This window comes from Saimiri boliviensis, chromosome 17 (genome assembly GCF_048565385.1).
Source record: "Saimiri boliviensis isolate mSaiBol1 chromosome 17, mSaiBol1.pri, whole genome shotgun sequence".
NCBI lineage: Eukaryota > Metazoa > Chordata > Mammalia > Primates > Cebidae > Saimiri > Saimiri boliviensis.
The window spans coordinates 51,467,154-51,482,297 of NC_133465.1; the positions used below are offsets into that span (position 1 = coordinate 51,467,154).

Sequence of the window (15,144 nt, forward strand, 5' to 3'; positions counted from 1 at the left end):
AAAAGAATAAATTCATTTTGACACAAATTTGTATTCCAAAATGCTGGAATCTATTTTCTTTTTAATTATTTAAAGTGAATGAAAAAAAGAAAAGAAACAGGAAAAAATAAAAGAAAATCTGCCTTTAGGTTAACCCAAGAATCATCACCATACTTTTGCAGAAATTATAAAAATAATAATTATTACAGCGAGTATCTATTGGGCTGTCAGATATTTGTGATCGGCACTTCACATTTAATCCTCACAATAACCTTATGTGCCCTATTTTATAAATGAGGAAACTGAGGAACAGAGAGCTTACATAATTTGTCCTAGGTCACCAAGCTATTAAGAAGCAAAGCTGTAATTTGAACTCATGTGTGTAATCTGTATGAAGAATAAGAGTTTACTTTAACCTTATGGGTTTTTTAATTCTTTCTTTCTTCATTTCCCATCCGCCCTCCTTCTTTCCCTTTCTTTCTTCCTTCTCTCCCTCCTTTTCTTTCTCTTTCATTCTTTCTTTCTTCCATCTCTCCCTCCCTTTTTCTTTCATTCTTTCTTTTCATTCCCCTCCCTCCTTCTTTCACTTTCTTCCTTCCCTCCTTCCCACCCCTTCTTTTTTTATTTCTTCTTTCTTTTCTTGTTCCTTCTTTCCTTCTTTCCTTCATTTCCCTTCCTCCTTTCCCTTTCTTCCTTTCCTCTTTTCCTCCCTCCCTTCTTTCTTCCCTCTCTCCCCTCTTTTTTCTCTTTCTTTTCCTCATTTCCCTCCCTCCTTCTTTCCCTTTCTTCCTTCCCTCCTTCCTTCCCTTTTTCTTTCTTTCCTTCCTTTCTTTTTTCATTTCCCTCCCTCCTTCCTTCTTTCCATTCTTCTTTCCCTCCTTCTCTCCCCTCCCTTCCTCTCTCCCTCCCTCCTCCCCTTTCCTTCCTTCCTCCCCCTTCCTCCTTTTCTTTCCTTTCTTTCTTCCTTTCTTCTTTCTTTCTTTCCTTCCTTCCTTCTCTCCCTCCCTCTTTCTTTTTCCTTTCCATTCCCTCCTTCCCTTCCTTCTTTCCTTCCCTCCCCCTTTCTTCTCTTTCTCTTTTCTCTCTTTCCTTTCTTTCTTTTCTCTCCCCATCCTTCCTCCCTTCCCTTCCCTCCCCACCCTCCTTTCCCTTCCTCCCTCCCTCCCCTCAATGTCCCTCTCCCATTCCCCTCTCCCTCTCCTCTTTCCAACAGGGTCTTGCTCTGCTGCCCAGGCTGGAGTGGTGTGGTCTTGGCTCACTATAACCTCTACCTCCCAAGCTCAGGTAATCCTCCTTCCTCTGTCTCCCAAGTAGCTGGGACTGTGGGTACATATCACCACACCTCGCTAATTTTTGTATTTTTAGTAGAGATGGGAGTTTCATCATGTTGGCCAGGCTGGTCTTGAACTCCTGATATCAGGTGATCTGCCTGCCTTGGCCTCCTAAAGCGCTGGTGTGAGCCACTGGGCCCAGCCTTAATTTTGAGAAGACTAAATACAGAAATGCCTTTAAATCTTCATCTACTCTGGGAAGGCCTCTGTGAGAATTAGTTTCTCACTAGCAGGGTGTGGTGGCGTGTGCCTGTAGTCACAGCTATTCAGGAGGCTGAGGCAGGAGAATTGCTTGAATCCCAGAGGTAGAGGTTGCAGTGAGCCGAGACTGATCCACTGTACTCCAGCCTGGGCGACAGAGCAAAAAAAAAAAAAAAAGAGAAAGAATTATAGTTTCTCTTTTTATTTATTTTCCCTAATCATTTCCCATGATTAAATATTTAATTAGTCTACGGTCATTGAGACTTTTTTTTTTTTAAGAAACACGTTCTCACTCACTATGTTGCCCAGGCTGTCGAACAGCGGCTATTCACAAGCCTGATCCCACTACTGATCAGCATGGGAGTTCTGACCTGCTCCATTTCTGAACTGGACTGTAACATCCCTTCTTTTTTTTTTTTTTTTTTTTTGAGACGGAGTTTCACTCTTGTTACCCAGGCTGGAGTGCAATGGCATGATCTCGGCTCACCGCAACCTCCGCCTCCTGGGCTCAGGCAATTCTCCTGCCTCAGCCTCCTGAGTAGCTTGGATTACAGGCACGCGCCACCACGCTCAGCTAGTTTTTTTTTTTTTTTTTTGTATTTTTAGTAGAGACGGGGTTTCACCATGTTGACCAGGATGGTCTCGATCTTTCGACCTCGTGATCCACCCGCCTCGGCCTCCCAAAGTGCTGGGATTACAGGCTTGAGCCACCGCGCCCGGTCGCGACATCCCTTCTTAGGCAACTTGGCGGTCTCCTGTTTCCAGGAGGTCACCATACTGATGCTGAACTTAGTGCGGACACCCAATCAGCATAGCACACTACAGCCCAGAATTCCTGGACTCAAGGGATCCTTCTTCCTTTGCCTCTCAAGTATCTGGGACTACAGACATGTGGCCGATGAGACTTTAGAAATTAAAAACTGTGTTGTAGGTGACATCAGTGAAAATGGTGGAATAAAGACACTCGAAAATTCATCCCTTCATGAAAGCAACAAAAACCAAAAAAATGGCCATAAAGGAGCAATGCCAAGAAGAAGAGGCGAGAACGACCCCCGGATAGGCCAAAGCCCATGCGCCGCTGCATCCCGCGCCCAGCGCCTACGTCCCGCCGCTGTCGCCACCATGCCCAAGAGACAGTCTGAAGGGGATGCTAAAGGAGATAAAGCCAAGGTGAAGGACGAACCACAGAGAAGATCCGCGAGGTTGTCTGCTAAACCTGCTCTTCCAAAGCCAGAGCCCAAGCCTAAAAAGGCCCCTGCAAACAAGGGAAAGAAGGTACCCAAAGGGAAAAAGGGAAAAGCTGATGCTGGCAAGGAAGAGAATAACCTTGCAGAAAATGGAGATGCCAAAACAGACCAGGCACAGAAAGCCAAAGGTGCTGGAGATGCCAAGTGAAGTGTGGGCATTTTTGATAACTGTGTACTTCTGGTGACTGTACAATTTGAAACTCTATTTTTTATCAAGTTTTATAAAAATTCAGAATTTTGTTTAACTTTTTTTTTTTTTTTAAAGCTCTGTTGTTAGCACACAGAACACTTCATTGTTGTTTTGGGGGAAGGGGCATATGTCATTAATAGAATGTCTCCAAAGCTGGATTGATGTGGGGAAAACACCTTTCCCTCCTAGTTTTGAGAGACTTCCTCTTGGCTCCCAGGAGGAGGGATTCCCTGACTTTGACACGCATGGACCCCTTGGCACACAAAAGCCTTGTGGCATAGAAAGATAAATTCATTTTTATGTCCTCTTCTCCCTTTCCGTCTTTCAGCACAGACTTAACTCCCTTAAGCCCAGACATCTGTTGGGACCTGACCCCCAGCCATTGGTTACCAGTGTGTCAGGCAATCTGGACTTGCCAGTGATGCCACTGAGGTGGCACCTGTCAAAAGAGCAGTGGTTCCATTTCTAGATTGTGGATCTTCAGATAAATTCTGCCACTTTCATTTCACTTCCTGAAAGGCAGGGTCTGCTTGTGAAAAGTTGTTAAACAACATGCTAAATGTGAAATGTCAATCCTCACTCTAAACTTTCCCTGTTCGCAGCATCAGATGAAGACTTCATTGGGTTTTATAGCGGCTTTCTGATTTTTGGTGGTCCATCAAAGAAGGGAGTTTGAAAATTATTGTATACTGTTAATGATTGTCTTCCCATGTCCTGCCTGAAATAACATGATTGTTTATGGAAAATATCTTTAATAAAGCTGGATACAGTTTGGCTTGGAGAAAAAAATGGCCAAAAAAATGGACCAGAATGAACTTTCTCAGAACTCTAGAAATGTAATCAAAGTCTTACAGCAACTCAAGGAGCATTTATTCAAGAATAATTTCTGTAAGAACAGCAAGATTTGTGTTAACTTGCCTTAGACAATTCCTCACTCTCTAGATCAGTAGTTGCCTTGAAAAGTAGCCCACATCCCCAACCAGGGCAAGCAGAATGGAGCTGGAGCTCCTTCAAAGCCTTACTCTCAGTGAACTGTCATTATGTCATCTGTCTGGTGGTTCCCTAGAAGACCTCATTAGAAAGGTTTGTCTTTATTTGACCAGAATGAAAACTGTCTAATGCAAAGCCTCTCCACAGAGAGTGTTTTTGGAAAACAATTACAGACAAGTGTTTTAACATGGCAACTGTATGAGGCAATGGATAATAGTTGGGGGAAAAATCCTAATCAAAAAGCTTAATAGGGAATGCTGAGGAATAAGATATCCACAGGAATTCTGAAACACTCTGATATATCCTTGGGAAACTAGAAGACCATAAGACATATTCCTGGGAATCTGGAATGTCAAGCACATGCACAGGGCAGGCTGTGAGCATGGTCAAGAAAGACCTGCTAAGTCCAGAAACTCTCACACCTGGCTGATCTTGAGGTTCTGCACTAGCAAGAAGTGAAAGCTAAGGTATAGCTGTAAACTGTCTGGCTAAGTGCTGAAGGTATGCCCCAACATGTACACAGAGCCCCTTGGCAAAAACTAGGAGACACTTATCAGTTCCAAGAATTTAAGTATATCTCCATTTAATCATTAGCTGATCAGTAAGCTAACCAAGGAGAGTCTTCAGTGGGCATGCATGACAAATAATGTAAGACTTTACAGAATAAGTTAAAAAAAGGCACTAAATAATAAATAGCAACTACTCTAACTAGCAGCAATAACACCAAATCCTGGGAGCATGGATCTGATTTTCAGAATTGCTACATTATATTATTTAAAATATTCAATTTTCAACAAAAATTTATGAAAGATACAAGGAAACAAAGTATGGCCTATATACAGGGAGAAAAAAAAGAAACAGAAATTGTCCCTGAGAAAGCCCAGACGTTAGACTTACTAGATAAAGATTTTTTTTTTTTTTTGGTAGAGGTGGGTTCTTGCTAAGTTGCCCAAGCTGGTCTTGAACTCCTGGCCTCAGCCTCAGCCTCTCAAAGTGCTGGGATTATATGTATGAACCACCATGCCTGGCCTACTAAACAAAGATGTAATTCAGCTATTTAAAATATGTTCAAAGAGATAAGAGAAATCATTCAGTTCTATGAAATAGAGGGTATCAGTAATGAGATAGAAACCACAAAAATGAGCCAAATAGAAAATCTAGAGTTGAAAAGTATGGTAACTTAAACAGGAAAATCACTAGAGGTTCTCGATGGCAGATTAGAGTAGGCAGAAGAAATAATTGGGAACTTGAAGGTCAATTGAGATTATCAAGTTTGAGGAAAAGAAATAAAAAATAATGAATGAAAGTGAATAGAATCTCAGAGACCTGTTTGTGGAACACAGCATCAAGCTTACTAACGTACATATAATGAGAGTCCCAGAAGAAGAAAAATAGAAAAAAATAGAATATTTGAAGAAATAATGGCCCCAAACTTCCCAAACATGATGAAAAACAATCTGCATACTCAAGAAGCTCAAGGAACTACACATAGGAAAACCTCAGGGATCCACATTTAAACATATTAAATCAAACTGACAGAAGTCAAAGACAGAAATATCTTGAAAGCAGCAAGAGAAAAGCAACTTATCACATACAAGAGATCCTCAATAAGATAATAACAATCCTCATTGTTTTTCTCACCAAAAATAATGGAGGTGCTGGGCACCGTTGCTCACACCTGTAACCCAAGCACTTTGGGAGGCTTGAGGCTCAAGAATTGCTTGAAGCCAGGAATTAGAAACCAGCACTGGCAATGTAGTAAAACCCCATCTCTACAAAAAAAATTTAAAATAGCTGGGCATGGTGGTGCATGCCTGTAGTCCCAGCTACCCAGGTAGCTGAGATGAGAGGATTGCTTGAGCCTGGGAGGTGGAGGCTTCAGTGAGGTAAGTGGCTGCACCACTGCACTCCAGCCTGCACAACAGAGCAAGACCCTGTCTAAAAACAAAACAAAACAACCACACACAACAGTGGAGGACAAAAGGCAATGAAATGGCACGTTCAAAGTGCTGAAGAAACTATCAACCAAGAATTCTATTCCTGGCAAAACTACCTTTGAAAAAGAAGAGAAATTAAGATGTTCTAGATAAATAAAAACTGAGAGACTTTGTTGCTAGAAGACCTGCCCTATGAGAAATACTGATGTGAATCTGCACAAAGAAATAAAAAGCACTTTTGCTCAGGCCTGTAATCCCAGCACTTTGGGAAGCTGAGGCTGGAGGATCACTTGAAGTTAGGAGTTTAAGACCAGCCTGGCCAGCATGGTGAAACGCTGCCTCTACTAAGAACACAAACACTAGCTGGGCATGGTTGTGTGCCTGCAGTCCCAACTACTCAGGAGGCTAAGGCACTAGAATCACTTGAACCTGGGAGGTGGAGGTTGCAGTGACTGTGCCACTGCACTCCAGCCTGGGCAAGACAGGGAGACTCTGTCTCAAAAAAAAGGAAAGAAAAAGATAATTGCATAATGCAATAATTATAAATCCAGGTGATGAACATAAAATGTATAAAGATGTAATGTGTGACAATAACAGTATAAAGGAGGGGTTGAGAGTGGAGCTTTAGAGAAGCGAAGTTTTTGTGTACTATCAAAACAAAGTTGGTATTAGTCTGAACTACAATGTTATGTAATTAAGATGTAGCTGAGACCACAGGTGTACACCACTATACTTGAATAATTGTAAAAAGCTTTTTAGAGCTGGGATCTCACTACGTTGCCCAGGCTAGTCTCCAACTCCTGGCCTCAAGCAATCCTCCTTCCTTGGCCTCCCAAAGTACTGGGATTATAGGTACACACCACTGCAACTGGCCACAGATATTTTGTTTTTTTTAGTTTTCATTTTTTGAGACAGGTTTCACTTTTTTCCAGGCTGGAGTGCAGTGGCACAATCATGGCTCACTGCAGCCTTAACCGCCCAGGCTCAAGTGATCGTCCTGCCTTGGCCACCTGAGTAACTGTGACACCACATTCAGCTAATTTTAAAATTCTTTTGTAGGGATGAGGTCTCAGTATGTTGCCCAGGCTGGCCTTGAACTCTTGGGCTCAACCAATCCTCCCACCACCGCCTCCCAAAGTGCTAGGATTACAGGCATGAGCCACTGCACTCAGCCCACAGATATTTCAAAAATCTCAAGTCAAGCACCTAAACTTCCACTGGAGGTAACTGGGTGGAGGGCGGGGGAAGCTCTCAGCAAACTGAACCCAAAGCAAGGAAATAATAAATATTAGAGGAGAAATAAATGAAATTGGGAATAGAAAAACAACAGAGAAAATCAACATAGTTAAAGGTTGATTCTTTGAAAATATCAACAAAACTGACAAACCTTTAGCTAGACTGACCAAGAAAAAAATAGAGAAGACCAAATTATTAAAATTAGGAATGAAAGAGGAGACACTACTACTGTTCTTACAGACATAAAAAGGATTATAACATGAATAAAAGGATTATATAAAATATTTGCTAATAATTAGATAACCTGGATGAAACAGACACATTACAGAAAGACACAAACTACTGAAACTTATTTGAGAAAAAAACAGAAAATCTGAATAGACCTATGTCAAGTAAAGAGATTGAGGCAGTAATCAAAAAACTTCCCTCAAAGCAAAGCTGAAGACCAGACAGCTTCACTGGTGAATCTACCAAATATTTAAAGAAGAATTAACACCAATTCTTTTACCACAATTTTTTTTTTAGTTAAAGTTCCCATTTATTGGATGGGTGTGGTGGCTCACACCTGTAATCCTGGCACTTTGGGAGGTCGAGGTGGGCAGGTCATCTGAGGTCAGGAGTTCAAAACCAGCCTGACCAACGTGGTGAAACCCCATCTTCATTGGAGTCTCGTTCTGTCACCCAGGATTGAGTGCAATGGTGTGACCTAGGCTCACTGCAATCTCCACCTCCCAGGTTCAAGCGATTCTCCTGCCTCAGCCCCCCGAGTAGCTGGGATTACAGGCGCCTGCCACCATGCCTGGCTAATTTTTCTATTTTTAATAGAGATGGGGTTTCACCTTGTTGGTCAGGCTGGTCTCGAACACCTGACCTCATGTGATCCACCCACCTTGGCTTCCCAAAGTGCTGGGATTACAGGTGTGAACCACCACACCCAGCCTCCATCTATTTTTTAACTTTTATTTTAGGTTTAGGGATACATGTGCAGGTTTGTCATATAGGTAAATTGTATGCCAGGGGGTTTGGTGTACAGATTATTTTGTCACCCAGGTAATAAGCACAGTACACAATAGGTAGTTTTTGATCCTCACCCTCCTCCCACCCTTGGCCCTCTAGTAGGCCCCGGTGTCTGTTGTTCTTTTCTTTGTCCACATGTACTGAATGTTTAGCTTCCACTTATAAGTGAGAACATGCGGTATTTGGTTTTCTGTTCCTGTGATAGTTTGCTTAGGATAATGGCCTCTAGCTGCATCTGCGTTGCTGCAAAGGACATGATCTTTTTTTTTTTTTTTTTTTTGTTTTTTTTTTTGTGGCTCCATGGTATTCCATGCTATATATGTACCACATTGTCTTTATCCAGTCTACCACTGATGGGCATTTTCCATGTCTTTGCTATTGTCAGCACAATTCTTTTCAAAATCCCAGCTAGCTTCTTTCCAGAAAGTGACAAGCTAATTCTAAAATTATATGGCAATTTGAGGCACCCAAAATAGCAAAAATAATCTTAAAAGAATAACTCAAATGTCCCAATTTCAAAACGCAAATCAAATCTACAGCAGTCACAATGTGATACCAGAATGTGGACAGGCAGATAAATCAATAGAATAGAACTGACAACCCAGAAATAAACCCTCATATTTATGGCAAATTGGTTTTTGACAGGGGTGCTAAAACAATTCAATGTGGAAATAATGTTGGGTTTTTTTTAATGGTGCTGGAACAACTGGACATCTATATGCAAAATAAAGACGGTAGACCCCCCATATCTCATACCATTATAAGAATTAATGCAAAATATGTCAAATACTTAAATATAAGAGCCAAAATGATAAGACTCTTAGAAGAAAACATGGGAGTAAATCACATGACCTTAACTCAGGCAACAGTTTTTTCTTCTCCAAACTGGATTTTTTTTTCTTTTAAAACAATTTTTTCTTTTGAATTTAATGAAGTATTGCTAGCTGAAGCCAGGCTGACATGGTGAAAGGAATGTCAGACTGATGAAATGTATGCAGCCTGATTTAAAACCAAACCCTGAACCCTTTTAAAGAAGAATAAAACATTTTATACACAAAAATGACACCAAAAGTACAAACAACCAAAGGAAAAATAAATTAGATTTTAATCAAAATTAAAAACTTTTGTACATCAAAGAATACTCTCATGAAAATCACAGAAGTCACTGGATGAGAGAAAATATTGGCGAATTATCTGATTAGGTCTAATATGCAGAGTATCCGGAAAATACACAGAATTCTTAAAATTCAATAAAAAGACAACTCAATGTTTTAAATGGGGAGAGGATTTGAAAAAACATTTCTTCAAGTAAGATATATAAATGGCCTATATGCACATAAAAAATGCTCAATGTCTTAACTCATTAGGGAAATGTCCATCAAAAACCACAGTGGGATACTACTTCACACTCACTGGGATGGCTGTAATGAGAAGAGAGACAATGACAGTGTTGACAAAGGCATGGAGAAATTGGAACCCTCATACATTGCTGGTGGAAGAGTAAAATGGTGCAGCCACTGTGGAAAACAGTTTTACAGGTCCTCAGAAAGTTAAATATAAGAGATGCTATATGATCTAGCAATTCTACTGCTAGGGATGCACCCTAGAATTAAAAACATGTCCACACCAGAACTAGTACATGCATGTCCATAGAAGCATTAGTCATAAAAGCCAAAATAAAGTGGAAACAACCCAAATGTCCACTAAGTGATGAACAGATGAACTGACATAGTGAAGTCTCCATCCAGTGGAATATCACTCAGCCTTGCAAAGGAATGATACGTGCTACAGCATGTGTGGACCTTAAAAACAACATGCTTTGTGAAAAGAAACCAGAAACAAAAGGCCACATACTGTATGATTCGTTTATATGAAAGATCTGGAATAGGCAAATCCATAGGGACTCAAAGTAGATTAGTAGTTATCTGGGCCTGAGGGAAGAGAGCAATGGAGAGTGATGGCTAATGGGTGCCGTGTTTCTCTTTGGGGTGATGAAAATGTTCTGAGGCTAGATAATGGTGATTGTCAATCACTACTGAACTGTACCCATTATAATACTGCATTGTATAGTATGTGGATTGTATCTCAATTTAACACAAAGAAGCATGGTGTACTAAACGGAACACCAGGTGTGAAGACCAAACATGCTGGCAGATGGAAAAAAGAGGAGTGAAGATTCACTCTCCCTTGACCAAGGTCAGGGTGAGTCAGTGGCGAGAGGCTGGGAGCCACAGCTTGTCCTGCCTTGTGATCAACCTCTTCTTCCTATTCCAGATGGCTTTTCAGTGCCATTAACCTGTTTTGTAACACTTATATTCAATAAGATTATGCTACACAGAGAAAGAAAGAATGTGAGTGCCACGTGACTGGTTAAGCATGGTTTCTCAAACTAGGGCTTTAAATATCCTTCGTGCTTTTTCTGTCATTAAACCCTGTAAGATCACTGGTGGGCTCTGTGCAAGTAGGCTACCCCCTGCTTCTATATCTTCCCCTGCCCACTTTCCTCCCAGCTATTAAACATGACTGTAGGCTGGGCACAGCAGCTTATGCCTGTAATCTCAGCACTTTGGGAGGCCTAAGCAGAAGGATAGCTTGAGCCTAGGAGTTTGAGACCAGCCTGGGTAACATAGCGATACCTTGTTTCTATTTAAAATAGTAATAATAATAATAATAAAATAATAAAAATATGACTGTAAAGCAATAGGTAGCCAAATCAACTTAGCAGTTCGTTACCTTTCCTCTAAAATTATCTCACTCTCCAACCTGCCTTCCCTCTTGACAGCTCATCCGTAGCCTTGAGCTCAGCATTATCTCTGAACTAGGAAGTTCTTTTCCAACTGACATAAGGATCTTTGCATTTGTCCCCAATAAAATCAAAATATAGGGTCACACAATATTATCCTATATTCCTCCTGTTATAGGGCATTCTTTTCTTGACTAAGGTTGTGCCTGGACCATGGAGAGACTGAATGGGAACTGACTCAACAGCTTAACTTTGAGGACTCCATAGCAACTCTTTTCCACAAACCAAATGATATGAAAGTTTTTATTTATTTATGTTTCTACTTTTTAAAAGTTTTTCTGTAGAGATTGGGTTCTCACTTTGTTACCCAGTGAGATCTTGAACTCCTGGAACTCAATCGATCCACCCGTCTCGGCCTCCTAAAGTGGTGGGATTATAGGTGTTAGCCACCGAGCCCGGCCTCAAGGGTTTTTACATGCACAGTAGATGACCATTTCCATTTCTGGTTCAAGTCCTTCATTTTATACATTAAACTAAGGTGCACTGACTCCCAGTCCACTGCCTTTTTGATATCTTCATGGGAATAAAATATGGCAAGCCGTTAGCCTCAAAGACTGTCTCAGAGTCAAAGTTTAAGAAGTATTGCTCCAGATAATTTTTTTAAATATGCCTTATTAGAAGAGAAAAATTCAAATATTTTTGTACCAGCCTTTTGCTACAGAACAATGGGACAGAAAAAAGGTAGCTCACAAAATAAGGGAATATTTCTTGGCTGTTTTTTTTTCTCTCCAAATTCTTCTATATAGGTCCAGACAGATGGGTTATGTTTCCTTTCTATTAACTGAGGAGACAGAGATGAAAGGACTGGAACATGTCATCACTGTCCTAGATGTACTGAAATCCTAGCAGCTTTAGCTGAAAAAATGTCCAAAGCAGGCCGTGAAAATAAATAAACTCCAAAATGATCTATGCTAGAATCCCAAGGCAGTCAGGGAAAACTGGTTCCATGGAGGAAGTTAGTCAAAGAAATAAGATGACCTAGACCCTCATCCAATATGTGTGATGTACTTGGGGAGAAAGTAACCCCTTTCCTTTATTCATCTACATAGGTTTGTGAGCCATGAAAACACAGCTCTCCATACCAAGCTCCTCACTACAAGACCTCTGACTGTATCATGTAAACCCTTTTTCAGGGGCAAAGTCTAGAGAATCCGAAATGGTGAGCCAATTTTTTTTTTGTGGGGGTGGGATGGAGTCTCAGTCTGTTGCCCAGGCTGGAGTGCAGTGGCATGATCTTGGCTCACAGCAACCTCCACCTCCCGGGTTCAAGTGATTCTCCTGCCTCAGCCTTCAGAGTAGCTGGGATTATGGGTGTCTGTCACCGCACCTCGCTAATTTTTGTATTTTTAGTAGAGATGGGGTTTCACCATGTTGGCCAGGCTGGTCTTGAACTCCTGAGCTTGAGTGATCTGCCCACCTCAGCCTCCCAAAGTATTGGGATTACAGGGATGAGCCACCATGCCTGGCCATGAGCCTGTATCTTTTTTTTTTTTTTTTTTTTTTTTTGAGACGGAGTTTCGCTCTTGTTACCCAGGCTGGAGTGCAATGGCGCGATCTCGGCTCACCGCAACCTCCGCCTCCTGGGTTCAGGCAATTCTCCTGCCTCAGCCTCCTGAGCAGCTGGGATTACAGGCACGCGCCACCATGCCCAGCTAACTTTTTGTAGTTTTAGTAGAGACGGGGTTTCACCATGTTGACCAGGATGGTCTCGATCTCTTGACCTCATGATCCACCCGCCTCAGCCTCCCAAAGTGCTGGGATTACAGGCGTGAGCCACCGTGCCTGGCCTGAGCCTGTATCTTAAACTCTTGAGAATAATCTTGAAGAAGACTCCCTGGCAATGACGAATAACCAAGAATCAGGCAGACCTGGGTTTGAATTCTGGCTCTGTCACTTTCTGGTGAAGTGACTTGAGTAACGAACATGAACTTTTCTGGGTAGCATTTACAGCCCAAGGCAGTCTGAGGGATAAATGAGTATAGCACCTAGCAGTGGGCTGGACACAGCACATGATGGTGCTCAGCCATCATGATGTCACACCAGCACTGGCCAGTGAGCATAAACCCTGGGGATGCCCAGAAGTGGTACAGTCAGGAGCTCCAGAAGCATGGGATTCTCAGAGGGAAGTGGAGGTCACTGCTCTAAAGGTTCTATTCAAGTTAGAAAGTAGGATACGATGCACACAAAGCCAAATTGTCATCATTCAGCTCCTATTACAGAGGAACTAAGAGCTGCATAGAAAATTACTTGCAAAGCTTGTAAGCGGTTCTGCCACTTAATAGCCATGTGAACCTAAGTAAATTACCCAGCATCTCTGAGTTTCAACTTCCTCATCTGCAAAATAGAAATGATGACAATATCCAAATCACAGAGTTGTTGGAAAAATGAAAATGAGCTCTCATAGGAGGTAACATGTAGTGAGCATTTATCATATGCCAAGCACTATTCTAAGAATGTCGGACATGTTATCTCACTTGTATAAGCACTTAGGTGTCTAGAACATGAACAGCACCTAATAAATGTAAGTGTTGAAAAAATGCTATGGGGCAGAGGAAGAAATGCTAAGCTTCTGGGAAGAGACAGCGTGTTACACAGGGGAGAAGAATAAGCTGCAGTGAGAGAAGAAAAGTTTAAGAGTCGCTAGGTGTGACAATCTCAAGACTTTTCAACCATTACTAATTTAAACAGCCACCCTAAATCACCCCAAAGGACAGACCTGAGTTGTTCTTTTGGTCTTTAATGTTTACGCCTCTCTGTTCCAGTACATACCAAAACGTGATGACAATACCCTCAACTGTGCAAACTTTTGTGCATCCACCGCTATGTAAAGGAAGCCGATGTCAGCAGACTGGGGGGAACAGCAAGGCATGTTTGTGCCATCACAGTGTGGCCACACCTACATCACTGATATTCTAATAGTGGGATAAAGCCTGGATTTTCCTCTTATTCTCTCTTTGTGCTTACATTCTTGGCACGATATTGATGTGCCACAGACAAGCCAGCATGTGAGTGTGCTCTATCTGAATAAAGTATAGCCTTTCTACATTGCAAAGTCATCCAGTTTCTAAAATTATGGAGTTTGTATGGTTAGAACCAATGAAATGATGAAGAATTTTTAAAGATAAGCCATTAGACTAGATCTGTGTATGGAAATGAAGGAGAAGCACTTTAAAGTCAGGGAAAAAATATAAACACGCTAACATTTAGGATGATCAATCATTGCTGGCTTTCCATAAACCATTTCATTCATGATTTCATCTGTAAGCGATATGATTATTGCTACCATTCAGAGGGGGACTCTGATAGCTGCCTGGTCCTTCTTGCTTAGATGACTTGCAAATAAATGCCCTCCTTTCCCCAATACAAACCTTTGATATAGCTATTTGGCTTTACTGCGCTTGGGCCAGCAGAACCCAGTTAAGTCCACTAATAAGATTTTGGTATGCCTTTGAGATGGATTTCAGATTCAAAATAGACTGACTCTACCACACTAACTTGGCCAGTCAGTATTTGTCAATAACATAGATGCTTCATTCAAGAAATTTACTGGGTTGTAACTTTTGGAACCCAGGGGCAATTTCAGAATTTTGTGGGGTCTGAACCTTATCTAGTGAAAACGTAAAAAATCATGAATACAAAATTTGCCAGGGTCCCTCCCAGAACCTTGGAAGGGGCCTGTGCAAGTGAGAAGTCCTGAAGCTTAGGCTCTTTTCAATTCACCATCAATCCCCCACAGCTGGGGCCTCTTTTTTCTCTTCAAACTTACATAATACAGGAACATATTCTTCCAACTTATAAACACCACAGAATGGTGCCATATTGGTCATAAAATTACTTGGCAATTTGCCTTTGGAACAAAATGCAATGGGGCTATATGTCACATATGCTAAATATGAATCTTCAATGTAGCATTGTTTACTAGAAAAATTTGACTCCAAACAAAGGAGCCCAGCCCCCAACATCCACTTGCTGTGTTGAGACCGTTGTGTCAATCTTTGAAAGTAACTGTGACTTAGTTTGAAGGGTACAGCTCTACTCTTGTTTACATGAAATCAGTACTAATTTCCAATATCAGCTAGCTCTGATTTTTCTCATCACCATGAAGCAAATGCCTTTTTCTGTTGTTTAAGATGAACACAGAAACTCAAGAGAAGCAAGGTGGTGTCTCCTCGAGTCTTCCTTAACCCACCATCCATTCCTACTTTGTCCTCCC

The 15,144-nt window shown here is 41.4% G+C and overlaps 1 protein-coding gene and 1 pseudogene across 1 annotated transcript in view; one reads left to right on the top strand and one right to left on the bottom strand.

The window, feature by feature from the left end:
• The window catches only part of LOC101028810 (leucine-rich repeat-containing protein 37A3), a 51,215-nt gene that overhangs the window by 18,522 nt on the left and 17,549 nt on the right, over positions 1 to 15,144 (bottom strand). The window lies entirely within an intron of this gene.
• LOC104650179 (non-histone chromosomal protein HMG-17 pseudogene) lies at positions 2,580 to 2,906 on the top strand (annotated as a pseudogene).